This window comes from Alexandromys fortis, unplaced genomic scaffold (assembly GCF_014885135.2).
Source record: "Alexandromys fortis isolate MF-2015 unplaced genomic scaffold, M_Fortis_MF-2015_v1.1 scaffold_50, whole genome shotgun sequence".
In the NCBI taxonomy this organism is placed as follows: Eukaryota; Metazoa; Chordata; class Mammalia; order Rodentia; family Cricetidae; genus Alexandromys; species Alexandromys fortis.
The window spans coordinates 10359430-10372027 of NW_026067932.1; the positions used below are offsets into that span (position 1 = coordinate 10359430).

The following is a 12598-nucleotide window of genomic DNA, read 5'->3' on the forward strand; positions in this document are numbered from 1 at the left end:
TGTGTGTGTGTGTGTGTGTGTGTGTGTGTGTGTGTCACAGAATGCACATCACTGACAGCTGCACCATCGAACACAGTACAGCCTTGTGTTAGGGAATTTTAAAAACCATCACAGTTCCTTCCAGAGATTTGAACACCCGTCTGGGAGGCTTCCAGCTGGTGAAAACAATGGCTGGCTGAGCCTTGTCTCACCCTTGCTGGGTCCGAAAGCAGTCATCAAGCTGCCTTGACACACTTGCCCCACCTGGTGGTGAGTACTAGATACTGCTTAAGCTTAGCATTTTCCAAACAGTGTTATCTCCAACAGGCCCTTCTCAGGCTACCCAATTCCTGGCTTCTGAGAGCAATCAGCAAATCTCACTATTCTGATGAACACCCATCACCCATAACAAAAGCAGGCCTCTTACCAGCGACTGTCTAGCTTTTTGGGCTCAGTTTATTAGCTCCTTAACGTTCTGTTCACATCCAGGATGCAACGGCACTCTAAACAGCCAAATTCCAATACCAGTCCTCTACCCCACCTGGAATACTAGACGACCCACTCCATCCCACGGCAGCCAATGAATTCCTTCCTACTAAGTATGCAGAGCCCTAACTTTCCTTTCCTCTCTGAAGGGGTGTATGTGTGTGCATGTTCATGCGCGTGTGTGAGCGTGTGTGCATGTGTGTGTAAACATTGCGGGGGTGTGTGCATGTGTGTGCGTGTGTGTGTTTCAGTTCCCCTCACATGGTGCTTATATTTTCCCATGAACCTTGGAATATACATGGGATGTCTTACTTATGACGTTTGAAGATAACGACTATCTCTTTCCCTGAACTGGCTCCATCACTTTGATGGTTAGGGTTGGGTCAACTTGATCGGATCTGGAGTCACCTGAGAGATGGATATGTCTGTGGGGATTGTCTTGCTTGTGTCCGCTGATGTGGGAGGACTTGCCTTCTTCTTCTTCTTCTTCTTCTTCTTCTTCTTCTTCTTCTTCTTCTTCTTCTTCTTCTTCTTCTTCTTCTTCTTCTTCTTCTTCTTCTTCTTCTTTTTTTTTTTTTTTCCCACAGCAACGTTTATTGAGAACGGGGAGGGGATCAGTCCTTTTTGGCCGCCGCCTACCTCATGGCGGCCAGCACGTTGCTCAGCTCCTCCCGCTTCCTCTTCGCGCGTCCGTGCGGTACGTGCATGCCACTTCTTGACGAACTTGAGCCCGCGCTTGTCCTTGGACACCTTGAGCAGCTCCACAGCGCGCAGCTCGTGGGGCGCGAAGCCGCACACCCCCCGGATCATGTCCCGCACGAACTTGGTGTGCTTTGTGAGGCGCCCGCGCCGCCGGCTGTGCCTCGGCTGGCTTACGTTCTTCATCACCTTGTGGCCCTTGTTGAGGCCCACGGCCATGGGGTAGCGCAGGGCCATGGCTGCTCCTCTCCAATGGCGGCTGCGACAGGAAGCAGGACTTGCCTTCTTAGCGGACAATCCCGTTCCCTGACTGGGATCCTGCACTGTACAAACTGGAGACAGGGAACTGGGTAGCTTAGTCACCTTCTCTATTTTTGGACTGTAGAAGCTGCGTGACCAGCTGCTTCAAGCCCCTTCTGCCTTGACTTCCCCACCAGGACGGGCAGTACCTTGGACTGTGAACCCAAATAAGCCCTTTCTCCCTTAAGTTGCTTTTGTGAAAGGTTTTTTGTTTTTTGTTTTTTTCATATCAACATGGAAAGCAGATGACACTCGGGGAAACCTCACTCTACCGGAAGGCACCATCATCTCCCAGGCACCATTTCTTCCTGGATGCTTTCCACAGTGCCCAGAAAACTAGAAACAAGAACTGACGAGCAAACACGAGGATATGGTGTACCAGCAGCATCCACAGCCCCGAGGGAAAGTTGCCACGTGGTTTCTCTTTTTCCCAGATGTGAAGTGGGGTGCCAGGGAGGACTGCTGTTGACAAAGACAGTCCAGAGGCTGGAGCTGGGGAGTGGGACCACGCAACCAATTTCCAGCAAATACACGGCTTGGTGAAGCCTAGAGATCATTTGAAGTATGAACAGGTCATTCATCACTACACTGAGAAGCAAGGATCCGTGAGACGTGGGTTGACGTTCACAGCCAGGTTCCGTGGTGCAGGTAACTGTCTCAGCAAACAGAGCCGTTGACTTTTTTGTTACTGCCCCAGGGTAGGAGCTGAGGGGCTGGAACTACTCTACAGCTGGCCTCGTGGGACGGGAAAATATTTACACTTTTAGTAAATGCCTGCTAAGGAGTTGGGTACGTATAGAGTTCTTCTACCAAGCCATTCATAATCAAACTGTGTAAGCAAGCCGAAGAACAAGGGACTTCCTGTTCTTTGTGGTGTAAGCTGGTGTGTGCTGGATGTCTGCCTCTTGGAGCCCAAAGCACCGGATTGCGCCAGGACGGCCATCTTGGCATGGCTTCCTTCATCTCCTGGTGCACCTGTCGCCTTGGCAGGGAGGAGTAGTTACAAGGATGTTGCTGTTGCCAGCTTCTCTGGTTTCCTTCAGACGTTTTCCTTCTGGCCTTTGATGACCTTGTGTTCTTCCTGTTGTATCATTCAGTTATGCCCTGCCTTTTCTTCTCTGAGCAGCAGTGTGTGGGGGAGCAAGTTGCATCTCAGAGTAACCCAGGACAGGGTTCAGAGGGAGCAACATGCAGCTGAAGTTCACAAACACTCCCTGCCCTCAGGGACAGGATCAATAGCATTGCCACCAGCTCAGTGTCCAGCACCCACAGCCTAGATTGCTGTGACAGCCTTCCTACTGACTTTCTGTATCCTCCTCTGCCCTCCTTTGTTACCTTGTCTTCAAGCAAGCAGGTCAATCCTTTGAAACGGTAGTCACTCCCTGTCACTATCCCAGAGCATAACCTGGCCCCTGGTTGGCTCCAGCCTCTCCTCTCCCAGCTCCCCATCTTCACCCTGCTTCTTCCCAACTCATTCTCTGTCTTATCCTTGTACGATTACTATTATTATTGCTATTAATGTGTGTGCATGTGTGTGTAGTGCATGTGTGTTCATGTTTGCATGCATGCACATGTGCATGTGTCCTCCAGGGCTCTGCTAGGCAAGTGCTCTACCACTGAGCTACATTCCCCAGCTCTGAATGGATTTACAATAACTTGAATGGTACTCTCTTGTCTCTCAGTCAAGAGAGAACAGATATATAGTGGCATATTATTTGTGTTTTAATAAAGGAAGCTTGCCTGAAGATCAGAGTGCAAAGTTAGCCACCCTAGTCAGTCATACAGGCCAGGCAGTGGTTGCACACTATACAGAAATCCCAGAGTCTGAGAGCTTGCGATTCTGCCCCTGCATTTACCAATAAGGGAGGTTTTTGGGGAACTTCCCAATAGTTCTCAAATTGGCCTAAATATTCTTCTTCCGCAGTCCCTGAGCGCCTAAGCATCGAAAATCATATGCTAATGAAATCGGCTCTTCGTCTGTCAACTCTGGCTACTGAAACTCAAGTATTTAATTAAGGTGAAGTTAAATCCAATATTGTGTTCTTCGGTTTCCCTTGGCCCGCATTTCTAGTATCAGCAGGCATATGTGTGTGGAATCTACAGACGCACAGATTGTAGATCATCTCCACAGTCAGAGAGAGTTCCGTCACATTACACAGCTTTGTCTGTCTGGGACAATGACGGTGCCAGGCAGGAAGTACACAAACCAAGCAGCCCTCGTTCTTAGATGATTGCTCCCATCCCTCCTCTTCTTCCACCATCACCGTTCCAACAAATCTTCATTCCTCGAGCAGCTAAAGCCTATTGTCTCGGCCTGCACAGCTGAGTCGCAGATCTCACGGATCTCACATAGGGAGCGTTGCTGGCTGCGAGGAATGCTTACCAAAAGGCATTTTAAAAAGTCATTCACCATCCAATAAAGCATTGAGCTTGAGCTTTAAAATTGGGTTGTATCTGAGCCCCATGGCACGGGGAAGCTAAGGCTGGAGGCACGTGTACGAGTTGTCTTTCTGCTACTGTGAAAATACTTACCAAAAACAACTTGGAAAGAGAAGGGCATTTTTATGACAATGAGCCCTGTCTGCTCCTGGCAGCACTGATCTGCTCCAGAGAAGATGATGGGCATCAAAGAAACTCTATACGGACTTTACTTTCTTTGTGGCAAAAGTCAGCCATTGGGCAAGAAACTACCCTTACCTTGCCCGCTGACAGTATGCTGTCCAAATTGGACATTTTCTTATTTTGAAGTTCTGTCTTAGTTAGGGTTTTTATTGCCGTGAAGAGACACCATGACCATGGCAACTCTTATAATTGGGTGGTGGCTTATAGTTTCAGAGGTTAAGTCCATTCTCATCAAGGTGTGGAGCATGGTGGTATGCAGGCAGACATGGTACTGGAGGGGTGGCTGAGAGTCCTACATCTTGCAGGCAACAGGAAGCTGAGTGAGACCCTGGGTGGTATCCCGAGCATAGGAAACCTTAGGCTGCATTTGTTTAAATCTGTGAAACTGTGAATTTCTTTTTGCCTGTCTTAAATACCTGATGGTCTAATAAGGAGCCGAACGGCTTTAGCGAGGCAGGAGAAAGAATGGGGGGGGGGCCTGGCCGACAGAAAGTATAAATAGGAGAGAAGAAGAAGAAGAAGAAGAAGAAGAAGAGGAGGAGGAGGAGGAGGAGGAGGAAGAAGAGGAGGAGGAGGAGGAAGAGGAGGAGGAGGAGGAGGAGGAGGAGGAGGAAGAAGCAGCAGCAGCAAGAGAACAAGGAGAGGAGTACGTAGGGATCACTCACCCAGCCACGGAGTAAGAGTGTAAGTAACATAAACGGAAGAAAAGGGAAAAGCCCAGGGGCAAAAGGTAGTTAGGATAATTTAAGTTAAGAAAAGTTGGCAAGAAGCAAGCCACGCTAAAGTCGGGTGTTTATAGGAAAGAAAAAGATACAGTGTGTGATTTATTTGGTATCTATGTGGCAGACCCCCCCCCAAAAAAAAGCTGAAAGAGTAAAGAGTAAAATACAACCAAAAACATTTTGGCATTCCAACACGGGGCTAGACTAAATAGATAAATAATAAATAACAACTACAGTTAATTACATTCAGACTCCCACAAGTTCCCTCTTTAAAGATAACTCTAGTTTCTATCTAGCTGGCAAAAAAAAAAAAAAAAAAAAAAAAATTAACCAGCCCAAAACTCAAATTCAAAGTTAGTCTGGGCTCCAGAATGAATTCTAGGTCAGCATAGACAATTTGACACCCTGTCTTAAAATAGAAAACTACAAAAGAGGGCCAGGTACACAGGTCAGCTGTCCAACACCAGCCTAGCATACACGAGGCCTTGATTCCAGTCCTCACTACTGAAGAGAAAAATAAAAGAATAGGAAAACCATTTGCACAATTGTGTTGTAGCCTGTTACGTGAATCATGTGAAGCCCTGAAATCTTTCTCCAGTGTAGATTCGTTTCCTGGCCACCCAGACATGCAATAATCACACAGAAACTATATTAATTACAACACTGTTTGGCCAATATGCATATAATATAAGCATATTTAGCAAACTCTTACATATTAAGTTAACCCATTTCTATTCATCTGTGAATCTACCCGTAAGGTTCTGGCTGGTAGCTGGCATCTGTCTCCTTTGGCAGCTACATGGGTGTCTCTCTGACTCCACCTACTTTCTCTCTATATCTCTGTTCAGATTTCCCACCTGGCTTTATTCTACTATGCCATTGGCTGAAACAGCTTCTTTATTAACCAATGGTAATAAAACATATTCATAGCAGAGAGGGGAATCCCATATCGCTCCAGGAACCATTCGGAAAGATCTCATTAATCTCGAGTTTCTCAATGAAAAATTTCGGTCTTTTTTCCTTTACTTCATATGTACACATACCAAAATAATCCATATGTACATAAAATGTAGGACCCAGCAGCATATAGTTACGTTGTGTGTGTATTTGTATATATGACAGAAGCACAGACAGTCTCAAAGGAGAGTTAAGAGCATTCCATTCCCCTTGCACAGCCATCCAGGTACCAGGGCCAGACACTCAGTAATGGAATGCGGTCACAAATAGTTCAAGCACTCGGTTGGTGTCTAGGCTGCATGCTGCTTTCATGTTCCTGTGGAAACACAGTAGCGAAGAGACAAAGCTCTCTGCACAAGACACCCCACACGTGTGTTTATGTGTGTGTGTGTAGAGAAGCCGTGCAGTGAGTTCTTCTGGTTTCTATTTTCGATTTGCCAACTCAGTGAGTCACAGCTGAGCATGTCTTTGTTCAGTCAGACGCCCTCACGGCCCCAGGGTGATGGCTTCTCTGCTGTGCCCAGGAACTCTGGGAAGAACCACTGTGGAAAAGAGATTGAAGGATCGGGGCTCTTAACTTGTCACTCAAAAACCGGTAGAACTATTGGCGTTGTACAATTGTTGAGCCACCTCTGGACAACCGGCAACTGGCTTCCAAAGGCTTTATGCCACTCTGGGAACGGGTTCTTGTCATATTTATCACTGAAGAAACGAAGGCAAAAGCTGCATGAAATGAAAGAAAACCCCATCAAGGCAAACCCTAAAAGAATGGGGATCAGTAGTCTCCCAACCCGTATGAAGAACCGTAACATATCAAACGAAGGGACCTTTGGTAATCCCTTTCTTTCTATGGAAAGCGCCATTTGTTTTCATGTCTTTCTTAAATATGAACGAAGAGGAGACAGGAGAGCCGTCTTTTCTACCGTATTAATAGCCTGTCTCGAGTCAGGCATAGTAGCAGTGCTGTATTGTTGAATGGTAGCGTGAACGAGCATGCACCCATTGAGAACTAATGTGGGCTGTCTAAACACATAGCGAATCAATCCGGAGCTCTCCCCACCCCCGCCCCGACCAAGGTGCCTCCTTACCAATCAGGTTTCTTCCAGTTCTTTTGGATGTGTTTCATAACATCTTACACTGTCTCCACCACCACCACCATGTACGCCTCTGTGGCACAAACTGCAACACCTTGCATTGCTGCTCCATAACGTATATTGGGAAGCAGACTGTTATCTGGTGAGCCCCATTTCTCAAAGCTTCCCTTTCATCGCCAAGGCTTTACGTCTTATTTGAGAAGCTCTTGGGTCCCATTGGGTATTCCATTTGATTAGTAAGGGCCTATGTGTTTACTCACAAAAGCATTTAGAAAATAATTGCCCGGTGGGCCAGAGGCGAGCAGGAGAGGAATATCCTGGTTAGGGAAACTGAGGCAGACACCTCTTCCATCTCCTGCGGGCTTTCCTTGGCCTGGCCCACTTCAGACCCTGCTGGCCACAGCACTCTCTTCATCCAGCCTCTCCTTCCTTTGAGTAGGTATTGTCCAGGAAAGTGGGGAGAGATGGAGGAGGGGTTGAGAAAATCTCTGAGGCTGTTGGTGCTTTTAGTGTTTGCCAGGGTCAGGATCGGGCTGTGTCTCAATGGGAGTGGAGCTACACCTGGTGTGAAAATGACCTTGCACTGATTCAGTTCAGCCGAATCCAGATAAAACTGGTTTTGAAGATTTTAGAAAACCGATCAAGCATCCATGCATCTCCGAACTCGCTGACAACTTATGTCTACGTAAATTTTAAAGCCAAAGGAAAAATACAGAAAAACGAACCAATACGGGGAAAGAATTTAATTTTTGAATAGACTTTTTTTTTTTTTTAAGCACAGTTTTAGGTTCACAACAGTTTGAACAGAAGGTACGTGGTTGCTGTTTGAACATTCCGTGCCCTGTTTTCTAGTGTCCATATTAGTCAGCTTGCTTTTCTCCCCTCCGCTCCAGAACACAAGCCCCCTCGATTATTGGCTTGTTTTCCTGTCCCTTCTCTAGTACCTTAAGATGGATAAAGCACAAAAAAGAGAGCTGAGTCCAATGATGATTTTTTATTTTGTTTTTCCTCAAGAATTCTTTGTAACTTAGAACTCAGATTTCAGGGGTTCAGGATTTAGCTAGTAGTTTGTTCATGACTTCTGGCCTCTAGCAGCATTAGGAAAAAACTCACATAAAGGACCCCACCACCACCACCCCAAAGGGGGTAGGGACTAAAGCTTTTCAGAGGTGTAAAAAAGGAACTATGTGCATTCATGCAAAAAATTCTGATCTGCTCTTAGATGATGCTTTCGTTTGTTTTTGCCAAGGATGGCAGATAAAATGTGTAATTTCTAGAACAAAATGTTCTTTGAGGGCAAACAAAGTTATTACCACGAGGAAGCTAATGATTCGAAGCAGGTAATTTACAAATATTAGGTTCAAAGCTGGGTGTAATGGAGCATGCTTATAAACAGAGCACTCCAGAGGCTGAGGCAGAAGAAACAGAAACAAATACAAAATTAGATGCAATAATAAGATCTCTTCAAGTAACGTTTTAATTATTTTACTTGCTAAAATGGTTTCCTTCTCAGATATTTGCCCCAAGAAAGTCATGAACATAACCTCAGCAGTGGGGACTGTATGGTTTTGAACTGTAAGGCAAGGATGTGATACAAAGCTTTTGGGGGAGGCAGGTGTGCACGTGTATGTGTGTGTGTGTCTTTGTGTGTGTTTGTGTGTGTGTGTAAGACAACTGCCTTCTATTTAACAGCACACTCCAGACAAGCAGCAGTCATTAAGAAACTCTCCAATGGGACTTGTGAATAACAAGTTACCTAAACTAAAGCAACAAAAGATTTGTCTCCTGTATCCTTTCTCTTCCTGGCTTGGCTCCTGATGTGAGCCTCTGCCCTATGCCATGCACTTCAAGGTTCTCACCCTGCAACAGGCTGAAACCTGACTCATCTGTGTTGATGAAAATTGCTCCTGTGTGTCTGTGAGAGTTACATATCTGAGCTTTAAAAGAGTGTCAAAGCCAGTTGGTCACCCAGGTAGACTGAACTGTGCTGAATCATGCTCACCTGGCCCCAGGTAATTACATAGCACTTAGCAGGTTAATACAATGTGTGCAAAGCACACACTGTTTCATATGTCCTTGTCACATGCTTACCAGGAATTTAGAGATATTTTGGTTAATCTTTTTGCTGTGGCTTTTTTTTTATGGCAGTTGTGTGGTGGTGGTGATTTGGCAAGCCTTGAGACAAGAGGCTGCCATCTGCTTATTCCAACAAGTGATATAAATATGAACAGCGGGCTCATAGGGAAAACCTGGGTACCAACAGCATTTTCTCTTCAGTCTCTTGATCTGTATTAGGTTGTATATGATTATTTTTTATGTGTATGGCTGTGCGTGAGTGTGTATGTGTGTGTGTAGGTGCTTGAGGAGTCTAGAAGGGATCATTGCTCCCCTTAGAGCTAGTTACAAGTGTGTGTTGGCCAGCCAGTGTGGAGAGTCAAACTACCCGTGGTCCTCAGGATAGAGCAGCAAGGGCTCTTACCAGCCATGACTCCAGCTTTAGGTTGTCTATTTTAGAGAGTGACAGATACAAATTTATACAGATTATGAGGTAGGTTTGCTCAGAATGACTTGCCAACCAGTTTCAGGAGCTAACACCGAGTTTCCCTATGTAGACTGAGGTAGGTTCCTCCATTCTCTCAGTGGTTCAGTGAAACTGAACAATTGCTGTCCAGCCGAACAGGATCTCCCAGAGAGGTAAATGCCATGGACCAGGCTTTGATGTGGGATTCCCCTCTGTATGCTGTGAATACCATTGGTTAATAAAGAAGCTGTCTGGGGCCTGTGATGGGTACAGCAGAGCTAGGTGGAGAAAACTAAACTGAATGCTGGGAGAAAGGAGGAGGAGTCAGAAGAAGCCACGTAGCCTCCACTGGAGACAGACTCCTGATGGAACTTTACCCGGTAAGCCACAGCTGCTTGGCAATACACAGATGAATAGAGATGGGTTAGTTTAGGATATGAGTTAGCCAGAAATACGCTTAAGCTATTGGCCAAACAGTATTGCAAATAATATGGTTTCTATGTGATTATTTTAGGAGTGTGGGCGACCAGAACGAACAAGCAGCCTCCTGCTACAGGGTTTGAACTTAAGACCAGCCCATTAAGCTGTGCTGAAGTATAGCTGTGTCTTGCTTTAAAATATTGCCTGCTTTTGTTTTTCTTCTTTCTAGTCCTAAACAGAAATATTTTGACCTATATAAAAATTATTTATTGACATGAATACCAATTTATTTATTTATTTGGTTTTTCGGTACAGGATTTCTCTGTGTAGCTTTGATGCCTGTCCTGGAACTCTTTAGACCAGGCTGGCTTTGAACTCACAAAAATCGGCTTGCCTCTGCCTCCTGAATGCTGGGATTAAAGGCGTGAGCCACCATCGCCTGGCTCCATTTATTTATTTTTATGAAAACCACAAGTTATACCGATCTGCAGCTGGTAGAATACTGGTACTCTTTGTTTTGAGGGGAAGACAGTTTCTTTACATCCCGAAGCAAACTCACCAGAAGTTATGCTTTGCAAGCCTGACCACACAGAGTCCCTCCCAGCACTTATTTACAGTAACCCAGGTCGAAACTTGTGGCCAAGATAAGCGCTGCCAAAAAAAAAAAAAAAAACTCTCACGTAGAAGTAAAATACCTTATCTTTGGACACACTCGCGACGCCGAGAGAACTTGGGGGTAGGTGTGGCTTTCTGAAGCCAATCATTTGATTCTCGGGGCAAATCAGGACCTGTGTTTACGAGAAAAATGTAGGCACCCGGGGGATGACCCGATTGGTCGCTGAAGCGCATGGGACAGTCAGTTTGGGATGCTGTTGGCTCGCTTGACTCTGGGTGTGTAGACAGGGTGAAGGTGAGCATCCAGTCTTCACAGCATAGCAGCGAGCAGGCACTAAAAGTTTGTCCGCTCGGTTGGAGTTAACAGCTTCATCCCTGCAGGTGAACTAAAGGCACAGCCTTTGGGGGCGCCACCCGAGCCCAAGCCCGCCCCTAAGACCGCCAGGCCCCGCCTCCCAACGCTTTAGGCCCCGCCCCAGCCCAGGCGATCCCAGCCATTGGCTGCTCCAGTTCCGTGTACCCTCCTCTCCCCGCCCCCGGCAGGCCCGGACCGTACCATCAGTGAGCCGGGGGAGTCTGTCTTCTCCCGTCCAAACGGCTTTCAATCCAAGACGTCCTCGGCCTTCACTATGGAAACTTGATGAAATAAGATGTTTAACAGACACACTATGTGAGAGGTCAGACATCTCAGTTCGAACTGCCCCGGATCCCCGAGGCGCGGCGCCGTCGTCCCCCCTCCAGTCCCTTCACGGATGGTCTCGCCCAAGGAGTACCTCGGGACCCTTTAAATACCGCGTGGGGCTGAGGGAGAGGGCTCCAGAGTTGACGGCTGGTGAGTCTCTCCGTGTGTGTGTGTGGAGGGGACACGAGCCCCGCGACCCCGGCCACCCCGCCTTCCTTGATTGTCCGCGCGGGATCCGGGGGTGCGTACCCATCCCAGGGGAGGGGCCGTGGGATCTGCGGGGACCGCCTCTCCTCAGGGCAGCGGGAGGGCTCCGAAGTCGGGGCATTTGCCCCCCCCCGTCGGGATCTGAAGTGGGGGCGCAGTGGTGGCGGTGCCCAGGCTGCTCCGGGTCCGCTGGGCCGTGATGACAACCCTTTGGGTGCGTGCCAGCGACTTCGCCGGGGGCGCGAGACGCTCCGGGCACCCAGTGATGCCGTCCCCGCTGCCCCCGATCCCGGAGAGTGGGGCTGAACCGCGGTGGAGCCCAGCCGGGCCGGACCTCGGCCTGTGTTTGGGGCTTGTTGCCGGGTTTCTCGGTCGCTGGGCTCTGCCCTGACAGTCCCCTCCCCCAAGCGTTTGTTTTGACAGGAAACGTGGTGCTGCTGGAGGGAGGGGCGAGCGGGGAACGTGGGCGAGCGGGCGGGCCTCCGGAGACTTCCGTTGGACTTGACCGGCCTGGAGGCCAGCTCGGGTCACATCTGGGTCAGACCCTCGCTGTCTCGAGGGTGGCTTTGTGCTCAGGGTGGCACCACAAAACATAGCAGCGAGATGTGTTGGCACGTGGCTGACACAGTTCCGTGTTTACGTTAGTAAGGGAGGCAAAGCGTCCACTGAGCGAGCGATTTCGCAATGACAACGATGTTTTCTTTTAAAATGTGCGTGTTAGACTGGGAATGTAGTTTTCTGGTAGAGCATTTTCCTGGCATGTACAGGAATGTGGGTTCTGTACCCCCCCCCCAACCACAAGAAGCCCAAATCATGTGTTTTAATGCAAAAAGCTAGTCAACAAAGCAGTGTTTGTTAAACTACCAGACAAGCAGAGGAGTGGAAACTCTTAAGAGTGGTTTCCATGTGACCGAAGTGAAATATTACTCTTTCATCGTTGTTTTGGTACCATAACGTGAGGAAATCAGGCAACTTGTCCCTAGTGAGCGCTGAGCACTCAGGGTGTCCCTCTCTACCTGCCTGTTACTGATGAGGTTCTTAAGCTAGTTCCGGACTCCACCTCCAAACGGTGACCCCCTCCCCAGAGAGGCGCAAGACCACTCCCACAGGCTATTTACACTATCCCCCAGAGAACAAACTCACGGTTTTCTGGTCTTCCTTCCCCATCTCCTCGCAGAGCAGGAGACTTAGTATCCATTATCTTGGGCCTTTTCTAATTTGGTTTGATTTCGTCTGATTTGGATTATTGCATAGGCAGAGAGGCTTATTGGGCCGGAAAAACTTTTCACCTGGG

General features: G+C 47.8%; 1 protein-coding gene, 1 long non-coding RNA gene and 1 pseudogene across 2 annotated transcripts in view; 1 reads left to right on the plus strand and 2 right to left on the minus strand.

Moving 5' to 3' along the window:
• Positions 1 to 1079: 1079 nt before the first annotated feature.
• LOC126503835 (60S ribosomal protein L36-like) lies at positions 1080 to 2243 on the minus strand (annotated as a pseudogene).
• Positions 2244 to 7190: 4947 nt separating this feature from the next.
• On the minus strand, positions 7191 to 11078 carry LOC126503705 (uncharacterized). The gene is made up of 3 exons (XR_007592367.1): positions 10972 to 11078; positions 10496 to 10801; positions 7191 to 7803 (listed from the first exon to the last, which is right to left on the minus strand). It is a non-coding gene; the product is annotated as an uncharacterized lncRNA (long non-coding RNA).
• Positions 11079 to 11222: 144 nt separating this feature from the next.
• The window catches only part of Tcp11l2 (t-complex 11 like 2), a 29218-nt gene continuing 27842 nt past the window's right edge, over positions 11223 to 12598 (plus strand). The window contains exon 1 of the mRNA XM_050145536.1: positions 11223 to 11338. The gene's annotated coding sequence lies outside the window, so the exon portion shown is untranslated. The remainder of the gene's footprint in view (positions 11339 to 12598) is intronic.